The sequence below is a fragment of the Guyanagaster necrorhizus genome, assembly GCF_019112545.1.
Source record: "Guyanagaster necrorhizus MCA 3950 unplaced genomic scaffold BT62scaffold_1, whole genome shotgun sequence".
In the NCBI taxonomy this organism is placed as follows: Eukaryota; Fungi; Basidiomycota; class Agaricomycetes; order Agaricales; family Physalacriaceae; genus Guyanagaster; species Guyanagaster necrorhizus.
In genome coordinates this window covers 2,516,990-2,529,939 of record NW_025064880.1, presented here as the reverse complement: position 1 = coordinate 2,529,939, position 12,950 = coordinate 2,516,990, and positions in this window count along the sequence as shown.

Here is a 12,950-nt window from a genome sequence, read left to right as displayed (position 1 = left end):
GAGACTCTCATAAACTGGACCATATATATGGTAACAGCCCTGATCAACAGTGGCTGTACCAGTAGCTCCATCAATTGTGCTTTTGTCATTATGCACAAACTTCTCACTAGAGCAATAGTTGCCCCTATATCAGTCTATAATGCAGATGGAAATAAGAACTAGGCTGGCTCAATAACTGAGTTTGTTGAGCTATGCCTAACTATTAGTGATTATTCAGAAAGGATTGACTTGGCCATAACTGACTTAGGAACCAAAGAAGTGTTTCTAGACTATGATTGGCTTATCCAACACAATCCCTTAGTCAATTGAAAGACTGAGTGAATCATCTTCACATAGTGCAAATGTTGAAAGGTCTCTTTTGAATTACTAGATGAAGACCCTGAGGACAGATAGAATGAAGAAATAGAAGATGGCAAAATTATACTCACTGTTGACATGCAATAAGCATTACATGTTTGGGCTGTGCATCATGCCAACAATCTGGCAGCCAAGGCCAATGCTGGCAAGGAGAAGAAGACATTTGAAAAAATAGTCTCAGAATGGGCCCAAGACTACTGGGACTTATTTGATAAAGAAAGCTTTGATGAGTTGCTAGAACTGAAGCCTTGGGACCATACTATCAAACTCATCTCTAATGCCAAAGCTAATCTTGACTGCAAAATATACTCCTTTAGCAACTATGAGCAGCAAGAACTCAACAAGTTCTTGGATGAGAATCTTTCCAGTGGATAGATCAGACCCTTGAAGTCCCCCATGGCTTCACTATTCTTCTTCATCAAAAAGAAGGACAGCAAGCTTTGACTGATCTAGAATTACTGAAAGTTGAATGAGATGACAATTAAAAATTGCTACCCTCTTCTGCTCATTTCAGAGCTCATGGACAAACTCCAAGGGGCCTAATATTACATCAAATTGAACATCAGATAGAGGTGTAATAACATGCAAATCAAGAAAGATGATGAGTGAAAGGCTGCTTTCTGAACAAACCAAAGGCTGTTTGAATCCACAATGATATTCTTCAGATTGACAAACTCACCAGCCACCTTTCAATGGATAATGAACAATATTTTCAAGGATCTCATTGCCACTGAAAAGGTGATCATATACCTTGATGACATCCTTATTATGTCCCAGGACCAAAAAAAACATTGACAACTAGTCTGCCAGGTACTCACTCTAATAAGAAAGCATAAACTCTTTCTCAAGGCTGAAAAATGTGAGTTTCAAGTTCTGGAAATGGAATACCTTAGAGTTATCATTAACAAAGGAAGTATTTGAATGGACCCTATCAAGGTAGCTAGGGTAACTGAATAGCTGATGCTAACAAAGAAGAAGGAACTCCAATTCTTCTTAGAGTTTATCAATTTTTATTGATGATTCATTCAGGATTACAGCAAGATTGTCTGCCTAATGATGCAACTCATGAGAAACATCTCATGGAATTAGAGACCTCCTCAGCAACTAGCATTTGATGATCTTAAACAATACCCTGTAGAAGATGTTGTTCTTGCTATTCTGATGCAGAAAGAGAAGTTTAAAGTGGAGGCTGATTTGAGTGAGAGAGCTATTGGTGTGATGCTCTCTCAGGAATAGGATGGGAAGTGAAAACCAGTTGCCTTTCTCTCCAAGATGCTAATGGTCATGGAGTGAAATTATGAGATTTATGACAAGGAACTCCTTACTATAATACTTGCCTTGGAGAAATAGAGACACTATCTAATTGGTACCACTTAGACCTTCAAAGTCTAAACTGATCATCAGAACCTCTGATACTTCTGACTCCCCCAGAAGCTCAATCAATAATAAGCAAGATGAGTAATGGAACTTTCCAAATATGTTTATATGCTCTATCACAAGGCTGGTATAGCAAACAAGAAGGCTGACTTACTCAGTCAATAAGCTAATCATGATTAAAGGAGGAATGACAATGATAGAGTGGCATTATTAAAACTTGAACACTTTCAGGCAATGATGATGCTGACCAAGGAGAAAATCCATGAATGGATTAGGAGTGTGACCTGAGACAGTAGTAAGTGAGATCAGTGAGTGACCCTATCACTTAATCATAAGTAAGGAATGATGAAGGAGGATAGATTGATCTACTATGACAGATAGATTTATATTCCAAGAGACCAGCAGCTCTATAGTGAAATCATTGCCACCTATCATGATTATGCAACAGCAGGACACTCAGAGATATCCAAGACCAAGGAGCTTATGCTCTGGAAATATTGGTGGTCAAAATTAGGCCAAAACATTGAATGTTATGTGAAGGGATGCAAAACATGTCAGTGAAGAAAGTCAACAATATGACCACATGCTGCACTGCTCCACCTGAATGAGATCCCACAAGCACTGTGGACATATATCTCTGTCAACATGATAACTGGATTACTGGACTGCAATGACTATAATGCTATTATAGTCATTATTGATTGGTTCTCAAAAGTGATCATTCCAGTCATATGTCTGACAGAGTTGACACCAGAAGGATGGGCTAAAATACTGTGTGATAAGGTATAAACCAAATACAGTATGCCTCAGATGGTAATCTCTGATCAAGAATCACAATTCATTTCAAAGTTTTTGGATGATTTGTATCACCTCTTTAATATTTGGCAGAACACCTCAACTGCATATCATCTACAGATGGATGAACAGATAGAGCACATTAATCAAGAGATCAAAAAATACCTTCATCTCTTTATTAATTATCAACAAGATAACTGGATTGAATGGCTTGCTCTTGCAGCATTTCAACACAATAATCACATCCACTCTGCCACTGGAAAAACCCTCTTCTTTATCAATTATAGACAGCACCCAAATATATCTCACACAGAACATGCTCATATAACCACACCTGCATCCTCTGACTTCACTCACATGATGACCAAAATTTATGATAAAATACATGCTGCTCTTGAAAAGGTGGCTTCTTTAATGAAAACCCAATATGACAAACACTAGGCCTCTGCCCACTCTTACAGCATCAATGACAAGGTTTGACTGGATATGACCAATCTTCATCTATTGCACCCCAAGAAGAAACTTGTGGACAAGTGAACAGGTTTATTTCCTGTCATTGCCAAAATTGGCATCTCAGCATATAAACTCTATCTATTGGTCACCTGGAAAATCCACAATGTTTTCAATGAATCTCTCCTTACCCCCTTCATCACACCTGCCTTTTTCAATCAGGAGTGACCACTGCCTCCACTCTCTGACTTGATTGAGGATAAAGAACATTATAAAATTGATTGAATTCTTAATTACTGGCTACAAAAGATCTGTGCACACAAAGGAGGTATGATGATGACTATCAATTACCTAGTCAGCTGAAAGAGCTACAGTCCAGAATCTAACTAATAGATGAATGAGAAACATGTGAATGCTGTGAACACAATATGTAACTATGAATTATCTCTAAATTAAGCTATCAGGATAATAGTCTTAAGAAGAGGGTAATATTATGATTTTTCCTATTTATTTCTTCAATTAACCCCTATTTATACTTAGTCAGGGTGCTTAGGCTGGCACTTAAGACTGTGGAACAGAGTTAGTCATCACAACAAGCTGCATCTGTTATTGTCTTCTGATGCAATAACAACTTTCAATGATATACAACAATCTTTTTGTAGATAGTAGCAACACCCAAAGATAATAGGCACAAAAATCTGAATAAGCACATTAAGTAGTTATATATTTATCTTGACAGATGAGCAGTATATAAGTAGAGTAGCTCTCACTGTATAATCTCAGCTTCAAGCTAAAGTTTATTCTATACCACTTCACTCTCAAGCCAATCTGCAAAGGCCTTGAAGCACTTGGTCAACAGATACACACAAGTAAACTCTAGTATGACTGTACAAATGTGATACAGCACTAGTTTATTATATGTTCTGATCATATGCAACTTGAGTCTAATATTGCCATCCTTTCTTTGGTCATAGTTTATGAATTGACTGAGCAGGTCTGTCTTTTTGTTTGCAGTCTCTGTCTTATATTAAAGGAGGAAGTCATATTTTGCCAGTTCAGTAATCCAACAGACTTATTGGTTTAGTTTCTGCAGGAGTCAGAAATATTGAAGATTCTGATGATTGGTCTAGATCTCAAACTGCTGAGTCACATCTATTAGATAGTGTCTCTATTCAGCCAGAGTGAGCATGATAGTGAGGAGCTCCTTATTGCATATCTCATAGTTTTATTCTGTGGTCATAAGGGTCTTGGATAGAAATATGACAGATCACCATTTGTCTTTCTGTTTTTGTAAAAGTATAGTTCTGATTGCTCTATCACTCAAGTCAGCTTTCATCTGGAACTTTTCTTCTCTTGTCAGGATGGCTAATACTGCTTCTTCAACTGCTGGAAGATGTCTTCTTGTGCTATTTCCCAGATCTATGGAGTATTTCTCATCAGCTGCATTATAGGTTGAATAATATGGCTGTAGTCTTTGATAAACTGCTGGTAGAAGTTCATAAACTCCAGAAATGATTGAAGTTCTTTTTTTTTGATGGAAGTCAGCCATTCCATTATGCTGATGAGCTCTAGACTCTGTGTGCTCTAAAATCATGGGCCTCAATAATTATTTTTGACTTCTGCCCTTAAATGAACTTTCAGTAAACCAATTATTTCAGACTCAATAGCAGTAATTTTGTTAAAAACTATTTGTTATTCACAGACATCCCCTTGTGTGTGAATATTATATATACATATGAACTTTTCTTTTGTCTGTGAACTTTTCTTGATCTTGTGAACTTTTTCTATTAACTTTCATAATGTGTAAACTTTTGATTCTAATAAGCACTATAGGTATGGCCAGACACTACAATACTCAATCATATAAGACATATATCATTATTAGTATACATGTGGCATCTTAATATGATCCACAAGGTCTATTGTGACATATATACAAGGCTGGCTGCAGATATCTAAGCTTTTCACAGCTAGCATATGTTAAGTCCAAACTCCACATGACTAATAACACATGATAAACTAACAGAACCTCACACTTTGGGTTATACTGTTAGAGTTCACTGATGTGCTATCAGCATTGTGTGATCAAGGCATTTGCAAATGACTCGAGATAGGATGGTAGAGAATAAACTTTAGCTCAAAGCTGGGATACTACAGTGAGAGCTACACTACTTAAATACTATTCTGTTATCTGGCTATTAATAGATGTTCACAAAAGATATTATCTGTCATAGAGCTGTTATCTCTGCTGTTGCCAGGCTCTCCACAAAAGCTGTTGTCCTGCTGTTGTGCTGTTACAGTTGCACCACCATTTGGAGACAAAAGAAGCATTGTCTCTCCCTTCACAGCATACAGCAGCACAGTAGAACAATGACTGACTGAGTTGCTGAGCTAAGCATTCCCATGGTCCTAAGCACTGGTTTAGATGCTCTGACTAAGCAAAGATAGGGGTCATTTCCAAGAAAAAGAAAGGAAAAAAGGAAAAATTGTAACATTACCCCCTTCTTAAGACCATTGTCCTGATAGTTAAGTTAGAGTAAGTTGTCTCCACCAGTCACAGTGTCAGCATCTCCATCTTCAGTGAGAGATTGCTCTTTGCTGTATGTCTGCACCATTTCTGGCTCATCTGTCAAAGTGTCAGCATCTCCATTCTCTATAACCCACATTGTATAGGCAGGTATTGATGAAAGCTCCTCCTTGCCATCGACATATCCTCTGCTGTCAGTAGGTCAACATATTTTCTCAGGGATAATATTGAACATGACCCTCTCTGCATCCACCTTGTTGATTCTGTGTTTATAGTCTCGAATTGCCTCTTTTGTGTTCATGTATTTTTTGTTGACCTATTGGTTTGATTCCAGTCCATATCCTTTCCAGCTCACTAGGTAGTCAATGGTTGTTTTTATGCCTCTGTCTTGTGCTTTGACTTTTCATGTTTTATAGTTTAACACTTCATCAATTTTGTAGTGTTCTTTATCATTGATTAGATCTGATAGTGGTGGTGATGGATGTTCCTGGTTTGGAAAGGCTGAGGCAATGTATGGTGTTAATAATGCCTCATTGAAGACATTATGAACTTTCCAAGTTGCTAGTAGTTGCAACTTATATATAGAATTACCGATTTTGGTGACAACTTTGAACAGTCCTGTTTGTTTGTCTGCTAGTTTTTGTTTGGGTCTTAGTAGATGCAAGTTTGTTGTATCCAACCAGACCTTGTCATTGCTTGAATATTGATGCATGGGTTGATGATGCTTGTCATATTGCCTTTTTATTGTTGTCACAGTCTTTTCAAGTGCTGTTCTTATTTCTTCATGGATTTTTGCCATTGTCCTTGCAAAATCTGCTGATGCTGGTGTTATAGTGTGCACCCAGTTGGTTTGTGCAACTGGTGGATGTCTTCCATAGTTGAAAGGCAGCTAGTGCTAGTCATTCCATCCAGTCATCTTGTCGATAATTAATAAAAAGTTGTAGGTACTTTTCAATTTCCTGGTTGGCCCATTCTGTTTGACCATCCATCTATGGGTGATATGCCATTGAGGCATTCTGTGTGATATTTAGGAGTCAATATAGGTTGTCCAAGAATTTGGACATGAATTGTAGGCCTCTGTCTGAAATCACTACTTGAGGCATGCTATATTTTGCATATACCTTGTCTCACAGGATTTTAGCCCAACCCTCCAATGTTAATTCTGTTGAACAAGCGATTGGAATGATCACCTTTGAGAAGCAATCGACTATGACAATGATCACATTATAGCCATCACTTTTGAGAAGTCTGGTTATCATGTCAACTGAGATATGGGTCCACAGAGATGCAGAGATCTCATTCGGATGAAGTGGGGCTGCTCTGAGTTGTGTTGAAGTCTTATCTCATTGGCAAATATCACAGGCTTTGACATATCAGATGATATCATAGTCTATTTTGGACCACCAATACTCTCTCAGGATTAATTCCTTCATTTTCACAATCTCTGGGTGTCTGGCCATTGCATGGTCATGACATGTGGCCATGATATCACCATGCAGTGCTTGATCTCTTGGGATATAGATCCATCTGTCATAATAGATCAATCCCCCTTCCTTTTTTAGTCTCTGCTTATGGTTGAGTGATAGAGCGATTCTTTAATCCCACTTGTGGAGGTCTCTGATAGCACTTTTGATCCATTCATATACCTTCTCTTCCATGGATATAATCATTGCACAGAAGTGTTCTGGTTATAAGAGTATGACTTCCTTATTGTTGTCCCCTCCCTGGTCATGGTCCACTCTCTGGCTAAAGAAATCAGCCTTCTTATTCATTGCACCTGATTTGTGGTGTAATGTATATTTGTATTGTGATAGTTCTGTGATCTATCAGGCTTGTCAGCAATTGAGCTTCTGGAGATGTCAGAAATATTGTAAATTTTGGTGATCTGTCCAAATTTTGAAAGTCTGAACTGCTCCAATGAGGTAATGCCACTATTCAGCAAGTGCCAACATTATAGCAAGAAATTCCTTGTCATAAATTTCATAGTTGCGCTCAGTCATGGTGAATGCTTTTGACATAAAGACAACTGGTCGCCACTTGTTATCCTGTTCTTGTGAAAGCACTGCTCTGATTGCATCTTTGCTGGAGTCAGCCTCCACTTTGAATTTCCCATCCTGACTTAGTATGGCCAGGATGACATCCTCAGCCAGATGTCATTTAAGACCATTAAATGCTGCTTGTTGAGAAATTCTCTAAGTCCATGGGGAATTTCCAGTTAATTGCATCATGGGTCGGACTATTTTGCTGTAGTTCCAAATGAACTGCTGGTAGAAGTTGGTGAATCCTAAAAATGATTGCAGTTCCTTCTTTTTGGTTGGTTCTAGCCATTCAGTTACTCTGGCTACCTTGACAGAATCTATTCTAATGCTTCCTTTGCTGATGATGACTCCGAGGTATTCAGTTTCTAGTATCTTGAATTCACATTTTTCAGCCTTGAGAAAGAGTTGATGTTTCCTCATTAGTGCTAGTACTTGCCATACTAGTTGTCGATGTTCTTTCTTGGTTTTGGACATAATCAGAATATCATCCAAATAAATCATGACCTTCTCTGTGGCAATGAGATCTTTGAAGATATCATTCATCATCTACTGAAATGTGGCCAGCAAATTGGTGAGTCCAAAGAACATAACTGTTGGTTCAAACAAACCATAGTTAGTTTGAAAAGTGGCCTTCCATTTGTTGCCTTCTTTGATGTGCACATTGTTGTACCCCCATTGGACATCTAATTTGATATAATATTTGGCACCTCAGAGTTTGTCCATCAACTCTGAAATTAAAGGAAGCAGATAACAGTTCTTGATTGTTATCTTATTAAGCTTTTGGTAATCCTATACCAGTCAGAGTTTCCTATCCTTCTTTTTGACAAAGAAGAAGGGTGAGGCCATTGGCAATTTTGATAGTCAGATCCTTCCACTGGATAAGTTTTCTTTAAGAAACTTGTCCAATTCCTTTTGTTTGTTGTTGTCTAGAGGATAACATTTGCAATCCAGATTGGTGTTTGCATTAGGAATCAATTCTATTGCATGGTCTCAGGGCTTGGGCTTGGGTAATTCATTGAAACTTTCTTTTTTGAATAAGTCTTGATAGTCTCTTGCCCATTCTGATACCAGCTCCTCAAATGTCCTTCCTTCCTTGCTGACATTGGCTTTTGCCACTAGGTCATTAGCATGGTGTATTGCTTGAATGTTAATAGCCCTTTGTAGATTGATGGCAAGGATCATTTCACCATCTTTCATTTCCTCATCCCACTGATCTTTAGGATCTGCATCTGGTAATTTAAAGGGAATCTTCCAGCATTGACATCATGCAAATATGATGTGTCCAGTTTTCCAATTAATTAATGGATTATGTTATATTAACCAATCATGTCTAAGAAAAATTTTCTTGGTTCCTAAATCGGTTACTGCCAGATCTATTCATTCAGAATGATCTCTGATAGTGAGTCTGAGCTCCACATATTCAGTTATGGATCTGGCTTGATTCTTTGTTCCATCAGCATTGTAAATGGAGATCAGAGCTGCAGTGGCCTGAATAGGGAGATTATTTTTGTTGACAAAGGTATGATTGATGGAACTCCCAGTGCATCCACTGTCAATCAAGGCCATAATAGTATGGGTGCTTCAAGAGATGAGTGTTTCGATCTGGGCTTTGGTTACTAGGTCTTGACCTGGACCTTTAGCTCATCAGATGAACTTCCATAGCCCATGTAGTTCATTGAGCCATTCTAGGGCTTGATGTTGTTCTGCAACTCACATCCCAGCAATCATGTCATTGATTACTTCTTTGGCTCAGGTCTTATGTACCCAATTCTTGAGTACTGCTTTTGCCACTTCCTCATCTCTCACATCTTTGATGGCCTGCCAAGTCTATTCAGTCTCAAATGGCTTTAGCCAACTGGTGGGGTTCTCTTTTTTTGTTTGGCTCATCAGCAATTGGATGCCTTTTAAAGCATTAGCTTGATGAACCTTTGGTAAAAACTCATCTGTTTTAGGACTCTCTGTCCTTCTTTGACTATACATTGGCAGTTGAGTGTCTTGATTTGGTTCCTTAGGCGATTCACCTTTATGAGTAATGGGATTGGGTATATTCGAATGCATGCATAATTTAGTCATAGGGGTATCTACAGATATAGAATTGTCAGTCTGTCCAGCAGTCTGTAGCCCATTACTCATTTCTTTGGCTGAGTCAGTGGAATCACTCACTGCTCAGCCTCACCTTTTACCTCCTTGGCCTTATTACCCTGGCTGAGGTCCTGTTCTTCTTTCATTAACTCAGCAATCTGTGCCCAAATATCTTCTCAGATGTGCTTGTTCTTCTTCTGAGGACAGTCTCATGCCATGTGGCCTTTCTGGCCACAATTGAAACACTTTCCCCCCTTCTTGAGGTGATTCACATCTATTGGCTTACCCATTCTGGTATATGTCATGCCCATACCAGTTTGCTTCTTGGAGTATTGAGAAGTTGGGGCAGAGCCACTGGACTTGGATGACATGGTTGCCTGGGAGTTCAAGGGCTTCCAGCCCTGTCCCTAGTTCCTGTGTCCATCCTATGATAAGATGGATGATTCTGCCTTCTGTCGCTGTCATTCTTGCCACATGATGATGATTCTGGTCTTCCACTCTTCATAGCCAACCAGAATGCTATGACTGAGGTCTGAGATAGTCTTGAGGTAAGAGAATGGCAGTCCTCTCTTTATGTATTCAACCATTCATCCTGTGTTGGTCACATCTTCCCATACTCCTGTGAGCTTTCCAAGTTGTTCCAATTTGTCAAAGTAGTCAGTGGCTGCTTTATTGCCCATCTTGTACTCCTTCATCTTTTGTTTATGGACTTCTTAGATGGCTGGGTCCATGAACTTGTCACAGATCATCTGTTTGGATACTAGCCATGCAGGATATTGATGATATTGTCATGTGGTTGATCAGAATGGGAGGGCAATGAGAACCTATCATACCTTTGCCTTCTCTTCCAAATAGGTAGTGGTATAGGTCACCTTGTACATGTCGAGCAGAAAATATGATGTAAACACTTGGAAGTATTAATCGCAGTCTGTAAGAAATTGATTGATGTCATTGGATGCCTCTTTGAAGGGGAGGGGTTCACACACCAGAACTGATCTGACATTTAAAATCTGGACCTTGGCATTGAGAGGAGGCATTGGGTTTAGTGGTCTGCCCTCTGGTGGACCCGCCCATCTAGCTGATGGTCCTGGAAATGAATGGAGAGATCCATCATCAGCTATTAGACTCCCTGATGAGAGAGGCCCCTTCCATATGATACATTCATCTTTAATAGTCCAGCCTTGAGCTATGGCCTCAGGATCATCCCCTTCTGGTTTCAGCTCCACTGGAACTGCTTTGCTTCTCTTGGCTTCATCAGGTGGTGGTTGTCCAGCAAAGAGCCATGGCATTAGGAATCTCTAAGGGTTTATCAGGTGGCTACTCAGCAATGATCAATAGTGAGAAAGCTGAGATGCTGTGCTTCATACAGCCAACATAGTGAATGAATATCTTGTTGCTGCTGATCAGACTGATGACATAGTGTATACTGATTTAGGTGGCATCACACTTGGCATCCATAGCTTGGGCAGCATTCTGTTGCCATACCTCAGCTTGTATGGTGGTAATAGTCCCATCTGATAATGTAAATATCTTTGGTTAAAATTAAAAATGGCCTGCTCAGTGATTGCATATTGCAAAATTTCCTCTCACTCAACAGAGTTGATGAAAGTATACCTTTGTCCCAGAGATGATCTTAGCCAAAGATCATCCCTCTATAATTCAGCTATCTGTTCTTAGTATAACCATATGAATTCCTCTTCTCATGCCTCCCACTCCTTCTGTTGTAACTCCTCCTCTGTCCATGGTTTGAATTCTTTTTTTCAGCTAGAGAGAAGACCTCCACCCTTCCTGTTGGGATCCTCCTCCTCAGCCTTGTCATCTGTGTCAGTAGCTTCCTTGTCCCCAAGGAGAGAACTGTTGTATGGGTCAAAGACCACTGGGTTGGCTGGACTGAGGCTGTGTACTGAGTCCAGCATTGTCAGGTCTGGGTCGAGGAGCAGGCTGCTGCTCAGGCTGTTCTGGCAGCTCCTTGATGCTCATTGCTGCTCCTGGTGCCATTGCTCTGCAATACTGGCAGAAGTTTCTGTAAAACTTTGGGTTAAGGAAAAGAGCCATGAAGTTCCCATCAAGGAACTTCTTGAGGTCACTGGTGAGGTCAATACTCTCATTGTCTCCTCTGATGATACCTCTCTCTGCTGAGATTCTATCTCTTCAGACTGGAATGTCCTCTGTCTCTACAATGGTGTCAGTCCCATAAGATAGCAGTCAGTTGTTGTCAAGGTGAGGCTGGGCTTCTTTCTCAGCATGGTCTGCCCAGGGATCAGACTCAGTGGTGGGAGTGGCAGATTCCTGGAAGGGCAAGTCAGAGGTAGTGGTTCCAATATACATAGTTGTTTGACTACCTCCCTCACCTCTCCTGCACTCCTCTTCTGCTTGTGCTCAGAGGTACCACTTAAAGAGGGCATTCTCCCTCATAATCTCATTGTCGATATGTGTCTGGTCCTGCCAATACTCAGCAAGGTCTTGGGCATGTCAAACTTAGTCTTCTCTCAAGGGGACCAGGATGGTGGGGCTGCCTGATCGTGTTCCTGCTGAAACCATTCATATGCCTGCTGCTCAGCTAGAATTACCACTAACTGCATAGTGCTCCAATTTGTCAGCCTCGACAGCAGCTGTTGTCCACCAGTGGCACTTGTTGCTGTTATTGTTCTAGTAGAAGTCATTGTTGGTTCCCACTCTATGACTGGTGTCTTTGCTGCATGTTGAATTGGTATGTTGAGACTCTCAGCCCCTGGAATTTCCAGTCCCTCAAGCCATCCATGGAGCATCCAAGGAGTCTCTAGCATGGCACCCAATGCTGGTGCTAGGGACAGAGGTTATGGTTTTTGTTGCTGGGATACTGTGCTGGGGAGACAGAATGAAGGTGTCAGGTCTGGGTCATTGAAACCCTGTAGCCCAAGGGTTTTCAGGGTCTCAGATGACTGCTATCAGGGATCGTGGAGGATATGTGTGCTGCTGACACTGCTCCTCTTCTTCCCTAGGACATTCCTCAGTCGAGCTCCCAGAGATGTTTTCAGGATTGAGTCCTTCTGCAGATCAGAAAGACTGTTGGGCAGAGGCAGGGATGTTGTGGAGAGGGAGGTCTGGTGTGACATTGCAGAGAATGGTTCGAATATGTTGGAATTTATGATAGTGCCTGATTGTCCAAGCTACAATTGATTGACATCCATAGCACAGCTGTATGATCATCAATAGACCAATCAAGATTCCTATGATAGAAGCCAAGAGTTCAAAGAACTCATGAGTGAAATTCAGGTCAGAGGGATTAAAGGCAGGTGGCATTCAGTTTCTCAGCACAATTGGGCTTGAGAAAGAGAAGCTAG